Source organism: Anguilla rostrata, chromosome 7, assembly GCF_018555375.3.
Source record: "Anguilla rostrata isolate EN2019 chromosome 7, ASM1855537v3, whole genome shotgun sequence".
Lineage (NCBI taxonomy): Eukaryota > Metazoa > Chordata > Actinopteri > Anguilliformes > Anguillidae > Anguilla > Anguilla rostrata.
Window position 1 is genome coordinate 32296447 of NC_057939.1, and position 17390 is coordinate 32313836.

General features: G+C 47.9%; 1 long non-coding RNA gene across 1 annotated transcript in view; it reads left to right on the plus strand.

Moving 5' to 3' along the window:
• Nucleotides 1–885: 885 nt before the first annotated feature.
• Nucleotides 886–17390, plus strand: part of LOC135258519 (uncharacterized) — a 33007-nt gene continuing 16502 nt past the window's right edge. The window contains exon 1 of the long non-coding RNA XR_010331022.1: nt 886–981. This is a non-coding gene — a long non-coding RNA (uncharacterized LOC135258519). The remainder of the gene's footprint in view (nt 982–17390) is intronic.

Here is a 17390-nt window from a genome sequence, read left to right on the forward strand (position 1 = left end):
GTGGGTGTTGCTTCTACCCATCTACTGAATCTGTCCACCACCACTAACATATACCTTTTGTTTTGGACAGTCGTTGAGCGCTTGATCCACCATTGTTGCCAAATAAGGCGACCACCAAGCATTCTGGATACGCTTGATCACTTCCCCCCTTGCACAATAGTCTTGACCATGCGCATCCTTGATCAGACCACCTGTTCGCTTTGCTTCCTTAGGTTCTATTCTTGACACCATTATCTCCAAACTCTCAGACACCATTATTTCCGAGCCCCTTCCTTTCTTTAATTAAAAAAAATAGGTACTCCCTTCTCCCATCTAAATCTTCCTCCCCTTCCTGTTGCAAAACGTGTTCAACTCCCCAACTTCCTGCTGGATTTTATCTTTTGCGACACATTTGTGTGAAAGGCCTTGTTTGCGTGGCAGAAGCTGTGTTTACATTGTGTATAGACTTTTACTGCTTGTGATTTATATTTAGTGCATACTTCTACAGATCATTAATATTTTGGCCATGGTCCGGCCTTTGTTAGCTCTACACGCACTTCCTCTGTTAATAGCATAATCCATCACGGTGGTGATGGCTGGTGCTCTTAAATACATTTCCTTCCCACAATTGCATTGCCCGTTTTTTGAAGATTTTATGTTTGTTCAAGTGGACTCATTCCCTCTTGGTTGTGTGCAGCCAGCGAGGTATGTTTATTTACGTGTTTTATGTTTCGTTGTGCATATTTATAGTTAGGTTTCTACAGTTAGTGTGCGATACGAATACGTGCTTGTTACGCGCTCCTCCCCCTTTTGTGTTCTTCTCTCTCCTCTTTCTCTCAGGTGCTCTTGATCTGGTGATTAGCAGGTGGCCCTGCCCCTTATATAAGGGAGGCTAGAGGAGGAGGAGCTCTCTCTCTCCCAGATTAAACAGCCTTCCTGACCATCTTAGTGTTTTGTTTCTTTTGCTCCTTACTTTGTGTTTATTTCCTTTTGAGGATGGAGGTCTGGTAGGTCAGTTAGGTCAGTTTTCGTGGCTTTATTTGTTAGTTTAGTTATGCACTGTTTCTGGTAGTTTATGGGGGGAAGTTCTGGGTTCGCCGGCTCATTGTATGGTTAGCCCAGACTTCCCCATTCTTTTGTTCTGTTTGGCCAGGCCTCCAGACTCCCATAGTTTTGGTTAATTAATGGCAACTGTTTGTTAAAGTCTTTTTGCTTTGAAACTAATTCTTGGGTGTGGCGTCCTCTTTATATGTTGCTGGGCTCGTCAAAGCGACTGTTTTGGGCATGTGCGGTTTTGGGTGATGCAGTTTTACTACTTTTGTGCGCCATGCCTTTTGGCTATTGTTAATCGAGTTTGTGGTAGCATGCTGCCTGTTTTGGGAGGTGTGACCTCTTAGGTTTAGGCTACTGTGCGTGTTACTTTGTTCTCCCGTAGCACTTTGTTTGCGCAGTAGCTCTTTGTGTTCTCGATTAGTCTGTGCCTGTTACTTTGCTGTAACACTTGGTTTGCACAATTGGCCTTGACAGTATATTCCAATCCAATCCAAATTTATTTATAAAGCACTTTAAAAACAACAACAGCTGACCGAAGTGCTGTACAATCAGAAATAGCAAAACCCTAAAACAACACAAGAAAAATATTGTTGATGTGCTCATTTTTGGTGTGTACAATAAAATGCTAGTGTGTTATTTTTGGGATATTATAACACTTTGTTGGCAGCGTTGTGTGGGGATGCCGTCCCGAGTTGTGGGTTTTTGGTTTGCTGCTCTTGATTGTCGGGAGTTGCTTTGTTAGTAACTGGTCCTGTATTGCTTTTCCAAATCGGCTGATTTGCGCTACAATGGAGTTTGATCTAGAAGATTTTGTTAGTGGCCCGACTTGTGAAAAGTTGAAAAGGTGTACTAAAGAAAATCTTAAACTCATTGTGGAAAAGTTTGGCATTTCAATCAGTAGGCAAGACAAGAAACAGGTGATAAGGGATCATCTGTTGATTGCTTTGGAGGAGCAAGGATTGTTGTCAGCTGGTGTGGGCAAGCAGGGTGTTACTCCTAAATCTGAGGAGGCAGGTCTTGCCGAACGGGAGAGGCTGAAAGCTTGAATTGGAGTTGCGTTGGCTAGACTTAAAGGAGAAATTGATTGTAATCTTGAGGTAAGAAAGCTTGAGGAAGAAACCAAGTGTGTGTTGCGTTTAAAGGAAGCTGTGCAGCCTTCACCTCAGCGATCACCTGAATTTGATGTGAGTAGGAATATTCGCCTTGTTCCAGTCTTTCGCGAGAAGGATGTGGATAAATATTTCATTCTCTTTGAGCGTGTTGCGACAACTTTAAAATGGCCTAAAGATGTGTGGACACTCATGCTGCAGTTCGTACTCACTGGTAAAGCTCAGGAGGTTTACATAGCGTTGTTTCCTGAACATAGCCTTGATTATGGGCATGTCAAGGCTGGTATTTTGAGGGCATATGGGCTTGTGCCGGAGGCTTATCGCCATAAGTTTTGCAGCTATAAAAGCAGGAGTCTCAAACATATGTCGAGTTTGCTCGTGAGAGAGGCATTATTTGATCGGTGGTGCTCAGCGCAAGGGGTTAAAACTTTTGAAGATCTTAGAGCCTTGGTGCTTATAGAGGAGTTTAAAAACTGTTTGCCTGAGAGAGTTGCCACTTATCTGAATGAGCAAAAAGCTGTAAAGTTGTCTGACGCTGCGATTCTTGCTGACGAATATGTACTCACCCATAAGTCAGTGTTTGAGAAGTCTGTTGTGCAAGCTCGGTTTAGTGACAACAGTTTCAAGTAAAATTCAAGTGCCTCTGTAGTGCCGTATAAAACCAGTGTTTCCAGTAGTGCAGAAGGGAAGCCTACTAGGGAGGATTGGGGAACTAGGGAGAGCCCAGTGTGTTTCTATTGTAAGAAACGGGGACATATTGCAAACTGTCATGCTTTGCATAGGGAGAAGAAGCCTGCAAAGTCTGTTGCATTGATCAAAACGTCTAGTCCTGTGTCACAATTGGCTTCTGTGTCTAGTGAGTCTGAACTGAAAGTCTATGTTCCCTTCCTTATGGAGGGTTTTGTGTCCTTAACTGGGGAGGGCGACAGAGTTCCTGTAACTATTTTGAGGGATACAGCTGCGTCGCAGTCCTTCATTTTGAGTTATGTGTTACCTTTCTCTAAGGAGTCTGCTATGGATTCCGGGGTCCTTGTACGGGCTCTCATTCGCCAGAGCAGTTAGGGGTTAGGTGTCTTGCTCAAGGACACTTCGACACGCCCAGAGCGGGGTTTGAACCGGCAACCCTCCGACTGCCAGACTGCCAGACAATCGGTCTTACCTCCTGAGCTATGTCACCGCCCGTTACTTAGATATGCCTTTGCATACTGTTCACCTCGAGTCAGACCTGGTTACAGGTCCGGTGATTGTATTGTGGGTGATATATATATGGCATGCCCCTTCTGTCAAAAAGTTTTATAGATTGAAACCCTGCCCCTTGTCCCCCCCCCCCCCTTGTGGTTTATAATTGTTTATAAGCATTGTTTGATTTTTAAAAAAATTATTTTAATTTTTCTTATATATAGTCATTGTTTAATATTGTTTTTATTTTCGGGGGAGTCGTTTTTATTTAGGTTTGTTGGTTTTTATCATAGCACATGCGTTGATTTAGCTTATATTTCATTTTAATGGAAATGTTTTTTAAAAGTAAAATAATCCATGAGGGAAAGTGAATATCTTCGTGCTTTTTAAACATGTTTGGAAAGGGTAGTTTTGTGTAAAAATGCTTTAGCAACTTAAAACATTTTATTGTTTTGAAAACACCATCCGCCACCAAATACCTGAAAAGGCAAATGAATGCGTTAATAGGGTTACATGCGTTAAAATGTTTAAAACAAGTAGTAGCCTAATTATGTTAGAAAAGTTTATTAGTTGTTTTGTATAGTAGATGAGTTTATTAGTTAGATGAGGAGACAGCGTTGTATGTTTGAGCGTTAGTTTTGTGTCAAATAGAATTTAAGAAAAGCGAAAGCGTGTTCAAATTGTAAAACAATTGAAAATAGCAAATAGTTACATCTTAGAAGTGTTTGTAAAGCAAATGCAAAGCGTGACAGTTGTAAGTTATCAGGCTATGTGTGAAAAGAGTTTCTTTAAAATAAAAACTATGACAGAAGAGACATTTAGAGAAAGAAGACATTTAGAGACAGAAACGAGCAAAACTTAGATTATTTTCTCTGCGGAAAGCCTTCTTCGGATTGATGTCCATAATTGTCGAGAGAGACCGCAAAAAGACCAGCTATGTCTGATGTCTAGGTCCGACTGGAATCACAGTCAGGTCATTCAGGCTCGCGAAAGTTTTGTGGGAGTGGCGTAGGCTGTGACAAGTTTTTGTCATGTGACGAAAACATAGGCAGTGGTTTGTCTTGTGAGTAGGAGGTTTGCTTTGGGGGTGGGGGGGATTTGGCCCGTGAAGCAACGTTGCGGGCCAACATAATCTTTGATAGCACAAGTATAAAAGAAAAAAGCAGAATCATCATGTGTGGGGTGTACAGAGTTACAACATCGCAACACAGCGCCTCCTCCGTACGCAAATCCAGCCTTCATGATTCACATAAAATGGGGGTCATCTACACAGATGTCAGAATCGGACATCAGCTCTGTGTAGCCTATACAAAATTTGGTTGCTCCTTAGCCTACAAAACATGTCTACTGCTGAAATTTCGACACCTACCTCTGAAGACGTGAAGACCGGGGCGCAGACAGTGAGGCTCCCAAAGAAGAAGCCTTTTGCCGCTTTGTCAAGAGTCCATGCAGGGGCTCTACACCATGAGTGGGGGCCGATGCCGGAGGGTATCCGCAGCGGTTATCATTTTGACATGGCTGGAGATGCTCCAAAAATTTGTTTTTTCAACCTGCATGGTGATGAGGAGTACAGCCCTATCACCGGTTTCGGAGTCGTGTGCGAGGCTTGTGACTGGGGTGATTTTAGAAGATGCTACAAGGAGGTAGCCAGCGGTTCAAAAGACAAAAGTAAATTTTTAAGCCGGACCAGCGATGCCACGTGTAAACGGGGGATTACATTGGTGGTGATGACACAAACTGTGGATGGTAAAAAAAAAAAAAAGACTGATCATTATGGATAACATTTATCGGACTTAACAACTGTTAACATTGCATTTTCATTAAATTCTGAAGAACAGAATTTAATGAACAACGCGCTTGCTGAAGCCGACAATTTTTGAAGATCACTGGTTTTTGAGCTCATTTGACTCTGTGAAAATTAATCAGTGTCAGAGGTTTGAGGAAATGGTACACAAAGCAATACCGACAATATCTGAAGACGACGAAGAGACTGATCTTGAATGATTTAAAACTGTTTTTGAAATGTTAAAACAATGTCTTGTTACAGTTAGGATATGTATATTATGAAGTTGTAGACTATATAGAATGTTATGACTGTCTTATCGTTTTTGGTGATTAATGTGAGCTTTTAAAATAAAACCTTTTCTTTTTACAAATTTTGTTGCTGTTTGATTGTTTATACATTATTATTATTACACGGTATGCCAAAGCCATGATAAATATCTGAAGCAAAACCCAAGCATCCACCCACGCACACACACGGCACTCGATAGGCTGATGTTTTCTTCTAGGCGTGGCTATACATGAGGATCTTTAAAAGACCACTGCCACATGGTCTAATTTCAAACAAGCTTCTTAGACCTCTTGACAAGTATGTCTCAGTCTGTATACAAATAGCTTAATAGGCCTACAGGACTCAGGTCCTTCAGAATCCTGGGGGTCTGAGTACATGGCAAATAATGATGTTTCAGTTTTGGAACCTTGGCTCATAACAGACCAGAATATAGACAATGCTGCTGATGCGCCATGCTGCTGCGGAGGACAAGGAGGCCCCAGACCAAAAGCCTAGCTGGGGTCGTCGGATGATGCTGACGGCTGCATAACAGCGCCAATGGTCCTGAAGCTGATCCTAGCCAGCCTTCTTGACAGGACAATTGAAAATCAGCTGAAGAGCGACTGTCTGGGGTGTGAATATGACCACCCCAGCCAGCTGCAACACGGCTATCTCTTCGAACCAGAGACATTCTACTTTCAGGCCAACTTTGACAAGTGAAGACACCGTGGCTGGGGTGCCTACTCTCCAAGGCGCTCAAAGTGTTTGGTCTGAAACCAAATCCTGTGCGCATAGTGGGTACTGTTGACACAATTGTTTCAGAGCTCAAGGACGAGCCGTACATCCAGGAGAAGCTGCGGGAAATCAAACGGACAGACAAGATTGGTGCTGAGGTTCGGAGGGATTTCTGGGATATTGAGTGTGCCACGCAGGAAGACCTGTGGACCTTCCGAGAGATTCTTGCACAGGGGCGCAGGCCTAAAAAATTACAAACTGACGAAGGTACAGAATTTTTCAACAAAGGATTCCAAACGCTGCTGAATCAACACAAAATAATGCATTTTGCCACGGGTAATGATGTGAAAGCTTCTGTGGTTTCAATAGGACCCTAAAAAGGAGAATGTGGCGTTACTTCACAGCGCGCAACAATAGACGGTACATAGACGTTGTACAAGATTTGGTTTGGTCATACAATAACAGCTACCACAGTACGATTAAAATGAAGCCTGTTGAAGTAAATGATACTAACACTTTAAAAGTGTTTAAAAATATGTACGGTCTCTTTCCAAAAAGGCCTAAAAAGCTAAAGTTTAAATTTGAGGAGGGTGATACAGTCCGAGTTTCCAAAGTGCGTGGAAAGTTTGCAAAAGGTTATGAGCAAACGTATACAGATGAATATTTCATAGTTGCTGAAAGGGTCCACAGAATACCACCGGTATACAGGTTGAAGGATTATGATGGTGAAAACATCAATGGTACATTTTATGAGGAGGAATTACAGAAGGTTATTGTGAGAAAAGACAAAGCGTTTAAGTTTGAAAAGATAGTGGCGGAGAAGAAGCAGAAGGGTAAAAAGCTGGTTTTAGTCAAATGGGTCAGCTGGCCAGAAAAGTTCAACAGTTGGATACCGGCAAGCCATGTGGTTGACATCTAGGCCATATAGGCCATAAGTGAGTCGAAAAGCTTACATGACCCTACAAGCGCATTAGGTAACCATGGAGGATACAGGTTTCTACGTTACTCTCCCAAGTAATGCATCTTTGAGCATTTACCCTGACAACAAAATTTCAAGCTATACTACCAAGTTTGCCAGACCTATTGAACTGCGCGGGACGTGGGAGGTTGGCTTAACCGAAATACAGTACCCACATACTTGGGGGTCAATAACACGGGATGACAACACTTTTTATACATAGGATCATATTTAAAAAATCAGAAGAGCTCATGCAATTAGTACCGGGTATTACAAGAGTATCACTAGTCTACTGAATGAAATGAACCACAATGCGGTACCCATGCTGGAAGGACTTGAAATTGCATATGGGCATATAAAAAACAAAATTTACATCGTAAGCGAGCCACACATCACAATGGTGGCTGCAGGAAAACTAGCTAGGATGCTTGGTCTTGAACCAGGAGTCGACTTGACAGCCGTGAAATCGGTGGCGCCACACCCTGCCGATATCAGCGCCGGCTTCTACACAACGCCTACACGGACGTTATCGACTACCAACGTGTTGGTGACAGCTTTGTACCCCTGCTACGAAATGCACATATCTGGAGGAAACAACGACATTATCACAATCTCGTATGAGAAGCCACACTACGTACCTGTGAGCAAGAAGCACATTGACAACATTACAGTTGAACTGAAAACGGATCAGAACCAGAACGTAAATTTCCATTACAGGGAAATCATAGCAAAGCTACACTTCAGACCGGTGAAACACCATTATCACGAGTAAAAGATGGCTAGGTCGGGCCTGCACATAGATTCACACAGATACATTGATTATTATACGGCGCAAGCGGGTAATGGGTTGCCGGGGTTTAGTGGTGGGAGTGTTATGTATGGTGGGGGTCTCGGCGATATTTTTCGAGGCTTATTCCGAATGGCTTCACCGCTACTAAAGAAAGGATTCAATATAGCCAAGCCCCATTTGGCCTCAGCAGCTAAGAACATAGCCAAGGATGTAATCACTAATGTTGTGACAAGCCATTTGAGCACGGACGGTCAGGCCAGATCAGGGCTTATGGTGATGACGCAACGTAGACAGAAAAGACCTCCAGGGGAGCGTGTCTCAAACAGACCTAAGTCTAAAAAACGGAGAGTGTCAAGCATTCGGCGCACAGTTGGTAAAAGCAAGAGGAAGGTGAAAAAGCACACAAAGAAGAAGAAGGTTACAAGGAAAAGTAGATGCATTTTTAAAAAATGCCCTACATACACAACAGGAATGCATGAAGTCGGAACTAGATCTTTTTGCAGTTCCGTATACACAAACAAGCATTGAGAATAACATCTATGTGGAGGTGCCCCCCCTGTCAGCCATTTCAGACACAGGACCTCTAGAGTTCTTTATTGCTGGTAATGGTGAAGATTACATGGACTTGAACAATACACTTTTATACCAGCAGCCAGCAAGGCCATGCCTCCATGCACTCTGCTCCTGCCAAATGGCTGAAGCTAAGCAGGTGTGGGCTTGGTTAGTACTTGGATGGGAGACCACCAGTGAATACTGAGTTGCTGCTGGAAGTGGTGTTGGGTGGGCCAGCAGGGGGCAATCTTCCCTCTGGTACAAATAAACCCCAATGCCCCAGTGCAGTGACGGGGACACTGTGCTGTAGGAGATGCCGTCTTTCGGATGAGACGTTAAACCGAGGTCCTGACTCTCTGTGGTCACTAAAGATCCCATGACACTTATCGCTAAGAGTAGGGGGTTCCCCGGTGTCCTGGCCAAATCCCAGATCTGGCTCTCGCAAACTTGCCACTAAAAATCATCCCCAGACTTAATTGGCTAAATAAAATGTTCTCTCCCTCTCCACCTTCGCTAATGTGTGGTGAGCGTTCTGGCGCAAATTGGCTGCCGTGCATCACCCAGGTGGGTGCTACACATTGGTGGTGGGTGAGGTAAGTTCCCCTTCACTGTAAAGAACTTTGAGCATTTGGAAAAGTGCTATATAAATGTAATTAATAATAATAATAATAATAATACCTTTGCTGTAAGATCACCAGCGCAGATGGTAGTAACCTCGGGCAAGCTGACAATGTCGGGCTTATTAATTACCCCCTAGCGACCATTTTTTCCCAAGTGGATGTTTCACTGGGGGACCGACTGGTGAGTCAGTCTAGCAACACTTATCCCTACCGAGCTGTTATGGAATGTCTACTGATTTATGGGAATGAGACACTGTCTAACCAGTTCACAGCCGGCCTCTTTTATAAAGATATCAGCGGACATATGGAGGATACAAACACGGGGGGTAACAACAAGGGTCTGAAAAGCAGAGCCCTATATACCGCAGAGAGCAAAACTTTTGAAATGCTCGGGCACATACATGCGGATATGTTTATCAGGAGAGGTTGCTGATATATGGTGTCGATATGAAAATTAAAATGGTTCGGGGTAAGGACGAGTTCTGTCTAATGACCGCAGATGCCAATCAATACAAGCTTAAAATGGTGTCGGCATCACTATTTGTAAAAAAGGTCAGCGTCTCCCCCGCTGTGAAGCTAGGACATGCGCTGGCACTATTGACCACTAATATAAAATATCCTATTGATCGGGTCAGCATGAAGACTTTCTCATTAGCCGCAGGTAGTCGAGTTTGTAATCAGGAGAATTTGTTTTTGGGGCAGCTACCAAAAACGGTCATTATAGGTTTGGTTGATAACGATGGGGTTTACAACAAGGGGGTTTACAACAAGAACCTGTTTAATTTCCAACACTATAATGCAGAGTTTGTGGCAATGTATGTTGATGGGCAGCAGTTTCCGGCCAAGCCATTACAACCTGATTATCACAACAGTAATGCTATTTGAGAGTATTATAGCCTGATCCTCGCTACTGATAGACATTTGAAGGACCAGCCCTTGTTAATTAATTGTCAAGAATATACAAGCGGTTACATGCTTTATGCTTTCAATCTATCCCCTGATGAAGGGTGCAGTCAGCATCTATCCCTGATCAAGACAGGAAACATGCGATTGGAAATGAGATTTTGAAACGCGCTACCCAGAACCGTAAATATGGTAGTTTATGCGTGTTTCGACAATATCATTGAAGTGAACCAGAGGAGGAACGTGTTGTATGACTATTATTAATCACGAACACCAGAGAACTTGCCGCGGTTTTGAGTAACATCCCATATACAGGAAAAGACTTTAAAGGGGTGGTGGCCTGCGACGAGCTACAGGATAATAAACTGCATAATTTCCCCGCTTTGTACATTGTGAATACACACCCACAAAATAAACCTGGAGAACACTGGCTAGCTCTGTATATGTGTGCGGATAAAACGGGTGAATTCTTTGACTCCTACAGAAACCCTCCAGACTATGGTTATTTCCCAGACAGTATCAATACGTTTCTGCAAAAGAACTGCGATCGGGTTGTTTACAACTCTGTACAAGTGCAAGACCCCCCATCAGTGAGAAATGTTAATGTTAATTGATTTGTTTCTTTTTCACCTTGCTTGACAAGAGCTTTGAATCTTTGTAAAACAGCCGTGTACAGCTTTGTCTTCTCATGAGGCCCTACATCAGTCCTTACTAAGATGTTGTGCATGATTTTATCCAATTCATTTTCAACAGTTTGACGGATTGGCTCTGGGGTATAAGTGAGATTCTTTCATTTATTCATTGTTTTTGAGGTACTAGATACATCTTTTGAGCATGCACCATGGTTTAACCACTGCGTGACATTATCAAGCTTGTTAGAAAGGGTATTGAAACACTCAGCAGAGGTAGAAGGAATCCCTCCTTTTGATTAATGACCTTCTTCTTTTTGATTGAGATTTTTTTGTTAGCAAGTAGTTTAATCCCCGATTGTTGTTTCCTTGATTTTTTCAGCTGAGTATTCGTTAGGGGTATATTACTGCGTAAAACATTGAGAGCTACTTCACATTACATTACATTACAGGCATTTGGCAGACGCTCTTAACCAGAGCTTCGTACAACAAAGTGTATAACCATAACCAGGAACAAGTATGTCGAAAAACCCTAGAGAGAAGTACCGGTCCAAGTGCAGGGAACAACCGCATAGTTCAACTTGGACCCTGAAGGTTAAACTGATTAACACTAACACAAACGAGAACAGCAACAACGCAGTCTATGCAAAAATACAAGCAGTAGTTAAGACAGGTGCATTAACTAAGTCACCTACGAAACAGCTACCTAGTTACAACCCTAAGCTTACAGTCATTTAAGAGAATACAGGGAGGTAGGGAGGGATGGGGAGAGGTGCAGCCTGAAGAGGTGAGTCTTCAGTCGTTGCTTGAAATGGGTCAGTGTCTCAGCTGTTCTGACCTCCACGGGGAGGTCATTCCACCATCGTGGGGCCAGAACAGACAGGAGACGTGTTTGGGAAGCGCAGGTGCGAAGAGGGGGAGGTGCCAGCCGTCCTGAGGTAGCAGAATGGAGGGGTCTGGCTGGCATGTAGGGTTTGAATATCTTGTGGAGGTATGCTGGGGCTGATCCGTTGACTGCCTGGTATGCTAGGACCAATGTTTTAAATTTGATGCGAGCTATAACAGGCAGCCAGTGGAGGGTAGTGAGCAGGGGAGTGATGTGGGAGTGTCTGGGGAGGTTGAAGACCAGACGAGCTGCAGCATTCTGAATGAGTTGCAGGGGTCTGATGGCAGATGCCAGTAGTCCAGCCAGAAGAGAGTTGCAGTAGTCCAGGCGGGATAGTACCATTGCTTGGACCAGGAGCTGGGTTGAGTAGGTGGTGAGAAAGGGGCGGATTCTCCGGATGTTATACAGGAAAAATCTGCACGCCCGGCTTACTGCTGCGATGTTCTTGGAGAGGGACAACCTGTTGTCCATCACCACTCCGAGATTCTTAGCACAGGGTGATGATGTCACTAAGGTGTCCCCTAGGGAAATGGAAAAATCAAGGAGGGGAGAGGTTAGAGCAGGAATAAAGATTAGCTCCGTCTTTCCCGGGTTGAGCTTCAGGTGGTGATTGTCCATCCAGCTCTGGATGTCCCTCAGGCAAGCGGAGATGCGGGCAGGGACCTGTGTGTCTGATGGGAGAGAAAGAGTTGTGTGCCGTCGGCATAACAGTGATAGGACAAGCCATGGGCAGAGATTACAGGGCTAAGGGATCTGGTGTATAAGGAGAAGAGAAGAGGACCGAGGACTGAGCCCTGGGGAACTCCGGTGGTGAGGGGACGGGGCGGCGATACCTTACCCGCCCAGGCAACCTGGAAGGAACGGTCGGAGAGGTAAGACTCAATCCAGTCAAGGACTGTGCCGCAGATCCCTGTTGCTGCCAGGGAGGACAGGAGGATGGAGTGCTCCACAGTGTCGAATGCAGCGGAGAGGTCTAGAAGAATCAGGACAGAGGAGAGGGAGGCTGCTCGTGCGGCATGGAGTGACTCACTGACCGAGAGGAGTGCAGTCTCTGTCGAGTGGCCAGGCCTGAAACCAGACTGGTGGGGTTATTCAAGCAGGTTATTCTGAGAGAAGAAAGCAGAGAGTTGGTTAGATGCAGCACGTTCAAGTGTTTTGGATAGAAAAGGGAGGAGAGATACTGGGCGGTAGTTCTGGATGACTGAAGGATCTAGTGTGGGCTTCTTCAGCAGCGGGGTGATGTGGGCCCTCTTGAAGGATGAGGGGAAACATCCAGAAGATAGGGAGGAGTTTACGAGGGAGGTGACAAATGGGAGGATGTCTGGTGTGATTGCCTGGAGAAGAGATGAGGGGATAGGGTCGAGGGTGCAGGTGGTAGGGCGGTGGGAGAGCAGGAGCTGGGAAACTTCAGAGTCTGTGAGGAGAGAAAATGTGGAGAAACAGGGGGCGGGGGGTGCAGGGGGGGCAGAGGGCGCAGAGGGGGCAAAGGAGCTGCGGATGTCTGCGATCTTTTCGTCAAAAAAAGCTGCCAAGTCATCTGCAGTGAAGGAAGACACGCTGAGGAGAGAGGAGAAAATAGAGAACAGTTGATGAGGGTTAGAAATGGAGTTATGAATTTTAGTTTGATAGAAATTTGCGTTAGCGGCAGTGACAGCAGAAGAAAACTCTGTCAGGAGAGACTGATAGGCTGAAAGGTCAGATGGGTCCCTGGATTTGCCCCACTTCCTCTCAGCAGCGCAGAGGCTGGCCCTGGAGGTGCGTAGGATGTCAGACGTCCATGGACTGGGAGGGGATGAACGTGCTGGCCTAGGGACAAGAGGACATAGGGAGTCGAGTGCTGAGGAGAGAGATGAAGTTAGGGTGGAGGATGCAGAGTTAGTGGGGAGCTTGGAGAATTATTGAAGAGGGGGGAGGGAAGCAGACACTCTGGGAGCGAGAGAAAAGGGTGAGAGGGAGCGGAGGTTACGGTGGACAGTGACAGTGGGGGTGGGAGGAGGAGATGAAGTGATGGTCAGATGTATGCAGGGGGGTAACCGTGAGATTGGAGCTGGAGCAGTTCCACAGGAAGATCTGGTCTAGGAGGTTGCCTGCCTTGTGGGTTGGGGGAGAGTGTTGTAGGGAGAGGTCGAAGGAGTGGAGTAGTGGTAGGAAGGCAGCAGACTGGGAGGCCTCTAGGTGGATGTTAAAATCTCCCAGGAGGATCAGCGGGGTGCCGTCCTCAGGGAAGGAGCTGAGCAGGGAGTCTAGCTCATCCAGGAAGCTTCCCAGGGGCCCCGGGGGATGATAAATAACAACAATATAGAGGTTAGCAGGGTAGGTGATAGAGACAGGATGGAATTCAAAAGTGGATATAGACAGGTCAGGGAGGGGGAGAACAGAGAATTTCCAAGTGGGGGAGATCAGTAAACCTGTACCACCACCACGGCCAGATTGCCGGGGGGTGTGGGAGAAGGAGTAGGAGGACAAGAGGGCAGCAGGAGTGGCAGAGTTGTCTGGTGTGATCCAGGTCTCTGTGAGGGCAAGGAATTGCAGGGATAGGAGGGAGGCATAGGCGGAAATGAAGTCCGCCTTTCACAAATTGTGTTTATGAGTTCCGGAGAAGCCGACTGCAAAATGGCACATCTTTGCTGCGCATTGCCTTCAAATAGAGCTTTTAAAAGCGGTGTGGCACCGCACGGGGCGTGACGGTGCAGGCGGGGCGGCACAGAAACGCACAGACCGGAGGTTTGGGGAAAAGTAGCCCAACAGGGCCTTTTATTCACCAAAAGTAAATACCCAACCCAAAACCCAACTCAACAACAAAAACCTCCTGTCGGAGTTAACTTAAAGTAAAGTGAACAAAATCAAGAAACAACGGCGTCCAGGAGACCGCGGAGGGGATCCCTCTTCAACTCAGGAAGAGGGATGTTGTCCTGCGTCTCCACCGGCTTCTGCAAAATAGGGACAAAGTTATTAAACGTTTTTCAGCTCTCCTGCCGCCCAAAACCCCCTCTCCACAATGGAGACAAACAGCCTCCTTTTAATCTCCCAGCCATCTCCCTGGAGTGGCGGCAGCTGTGTTGCCTCATTGATGGCAGGTGTGCTGCCTGCCAATGAGGGAGGTGAGGAATGTTCAATCTGCCGCTCTCCAGGGTCCTGTGGCTGGGCTTCCTATTGGGGCGCTGTCCTGGGTTCTGAAGAGGCGGCCTGGTGGCCGGTTTTGGCTGACGCCTATAGGGCTGGGAGGGGCACTGTGGAGCCATGCCCCGATCCACGCCACATTCCTCCCCCCTAAGCGAACCGCCACCAGTGCTGGCTGCGGCCGCCCAGAGCGCGTGCAGGCGGGACAGGGCGTCAGCGTTCCCATGGAGCCTTCCTGGACGGTGGACCACTTCAAAGTTGAAGGGCTGGAGTGCCAGGAACCAGCGGGTCACCCTGGCATTGACGTTCTTCTCCCGAGCCATCCACTGGAGGGGCGCGTGATCTGTAACCAGAGTAAACTTCCGCCCGAGCAGGTAGTACTGGAGTGCTGAGAGGGCCCATTTAATGGCAAGGGCCTCGCGCTCAACAGCCGCATACCGCGATTTACTCGGGCGGAGCTTACGGCTCAGAAATAACACTGGGTGCTCCTCATCGCCGTGTACCTGGGACAGAACCGCGCCCACCCCCGTCTCCGACGCGTCTGTTTGGACCAGGAAGGGCCGGTCGAAGTCCGGGGTATGGAGGACCGGGTCCGAGCACAGGGCGGCCTTCAGGTCCTGGAATGCCCTCTCCTGCTCAGGGCCCCACAGCAGTTTCTCCGGAGACCCTTTTCGGGTGAGGTCGGATAAGGGTGCGGCTGTGGAGGAGAAATGAGGGATAAAACGCCGGTAGTACCCGGCCAGCCCCAGGAAGGCACGTACCTGGGTCTTGGTGGTAGGTCGGGGCCAGTTCTTCACGGCCTGCACCTTCTTCTCTTGGGGCTTGAGCAGGCCCCGACCGATGGTGTAGCCCAGATACTGTGCCTCGTTTTGCGCTATGCAGCACTTGGCGGGATTGGCGGTGAGGCCAGCTTGTCGCAGGGCCCCCAAAACAGCCTGGACGTGAATCAGGTGGTCGGCCCAGGTGCCGGAGTGGATTACCACATCGTCCAGGTAGGCTGCTGCATAGCGCTGGTGTGGCCGGAGTACGATGTCCATCAAGCGCTGGAACGTTGCGGGGGCCCCATGGAGCCCGAACGGCAGGACCCGATACTGGAACTGGCCCACCGGGCTGGTGAAGGCAGTCTTCTCCTTGGCTGACTGGGTGAGGGGGACCTGCCAATAACCTTTGGTTAGGTCCAGTGTTGTAATAAAGCGGGACTCACCCAGTCGCTCGAGTAGCTCATCCGCCCGGGCCATGGGGTATGCGTCGAAGTCGGACACAGCATTGAGGCGTCTGAAATCGTTACAGAAGCGCAGGGAGCCATCGGGTTTGGGCACGAGGACTATGGGGCTCGACCAAGGGCTGCAGGCCTCCTCAATGACTCCCATTGCTCTCATCCTCTCAATCTCCTCCACGACGGCCGCTTTCCGTGCCTCCGGGATCCGATATGGGCGTATGTTCACCACGGTGCGCTCCGGGGTACGAATATGGTGCTCCATTAAGGTGGTACGACCTGGGAGAGGGGAGAACACATCACGATTTTGGTCAACTAGTTCTCTCACCTCTTGGACCTGGCGGGGGCTCAGGTCAGCACCATATCGCACAGTCTCCCGGGGCGCAGGGGTTGTTTCTTCTGTGGTGAACATCGCCGCCGTTGCTGCTGCAGGACCCTCTACCCACCTCTTGAGCAGATTCACATGGTACACCTGCTGCGGTTTCCGGCGTCCGGGCTGGTCAACGCGGTAGTTCACTGGTCCCAGTCGCTCCTTGATAGTATAGGGTCCCTGCCATGTGGCGAGAAACTTGTTCTCAGGAGTGGGTACCAGCAGAAGGACACGGTCGCCTGGCCGGAACTCTCGGGGTTGAGCGGGCTGGTTATATGTCCGCTGCTGGGCGCGTTGAGCTTCCACCATGTGCTCCCTTACCACTGGCATGACACTTGATATTCGGGTGCGCATCTCCTCCACGTGCTCGACCAGGCTCCGGTGCGGTGATGGCTGTTCCTCCCAGGCTTCTTTGGCGAGGTCCAGGAGTCCCCTCGGCCGCCGCCCATACAGCAGCTCAAAAGGGGAGAAGCCAGTGGAAGCCTGGGGCACCTCCCGAATGGCAAAGAGCACATACTGCAGGACCTGGTCCCAGTCCTTGCCGTCAGCAGCGACTATCTTCCGGAGCATCCGCTTCAACGTCTGGTTGAACTGCTCGACCAGCCCATCCGTTTGCGGGTGATACACCGACGTACGGAGATGTTGTACTCGCAGCAGGTGACATGTGTCTGCCATTATCTTGGACATAAACGGAGTGCCCTGGTCCGTAAGGATTTCCTTTGGTATGCCGACCCGGCTGACGAGGTGCACCAGCTCGCGAGCAATGGCCTTGGAGGTGGCGACACGGAGCGGCACGGCTTCTGGATAGCGCGTGGCATAGTCCAGGATGACCAGGATGTAGTTGTGTCCCCGGGCTGACTTTGGCAGGGGTCCGACCAGGTCCAGGCCGATCCTTTCGAAGGGGGTCTCTATGATGGGGAGAGGGATTAGAGGAGCGGGTGGTGGCCTTACCGGGGAGGTGCGTTGGCACACCTCGCAACTGCGGCAGTAATCCTCCACCGCTCTGCGCATTCCTGGCCAGTGGAAGCGGTCTGCCACACGCTCTAGGGTCTTCTGCATGCCCAGGTGAGCTCCCAGGATGTGTGTGTGGGCCAGCTGTAGGACGGTGGCCACGTACTGGTGGGGTAGGACCAACAGCTCCCGGACTTCTCCCCTTCTCGTGGTGTGGTAGTACAACAGACCCTGTTGCACTGAAAAGTAGTTTGCTTCCAGGGGTCCTTCTCCCCTCTTTACCCCTT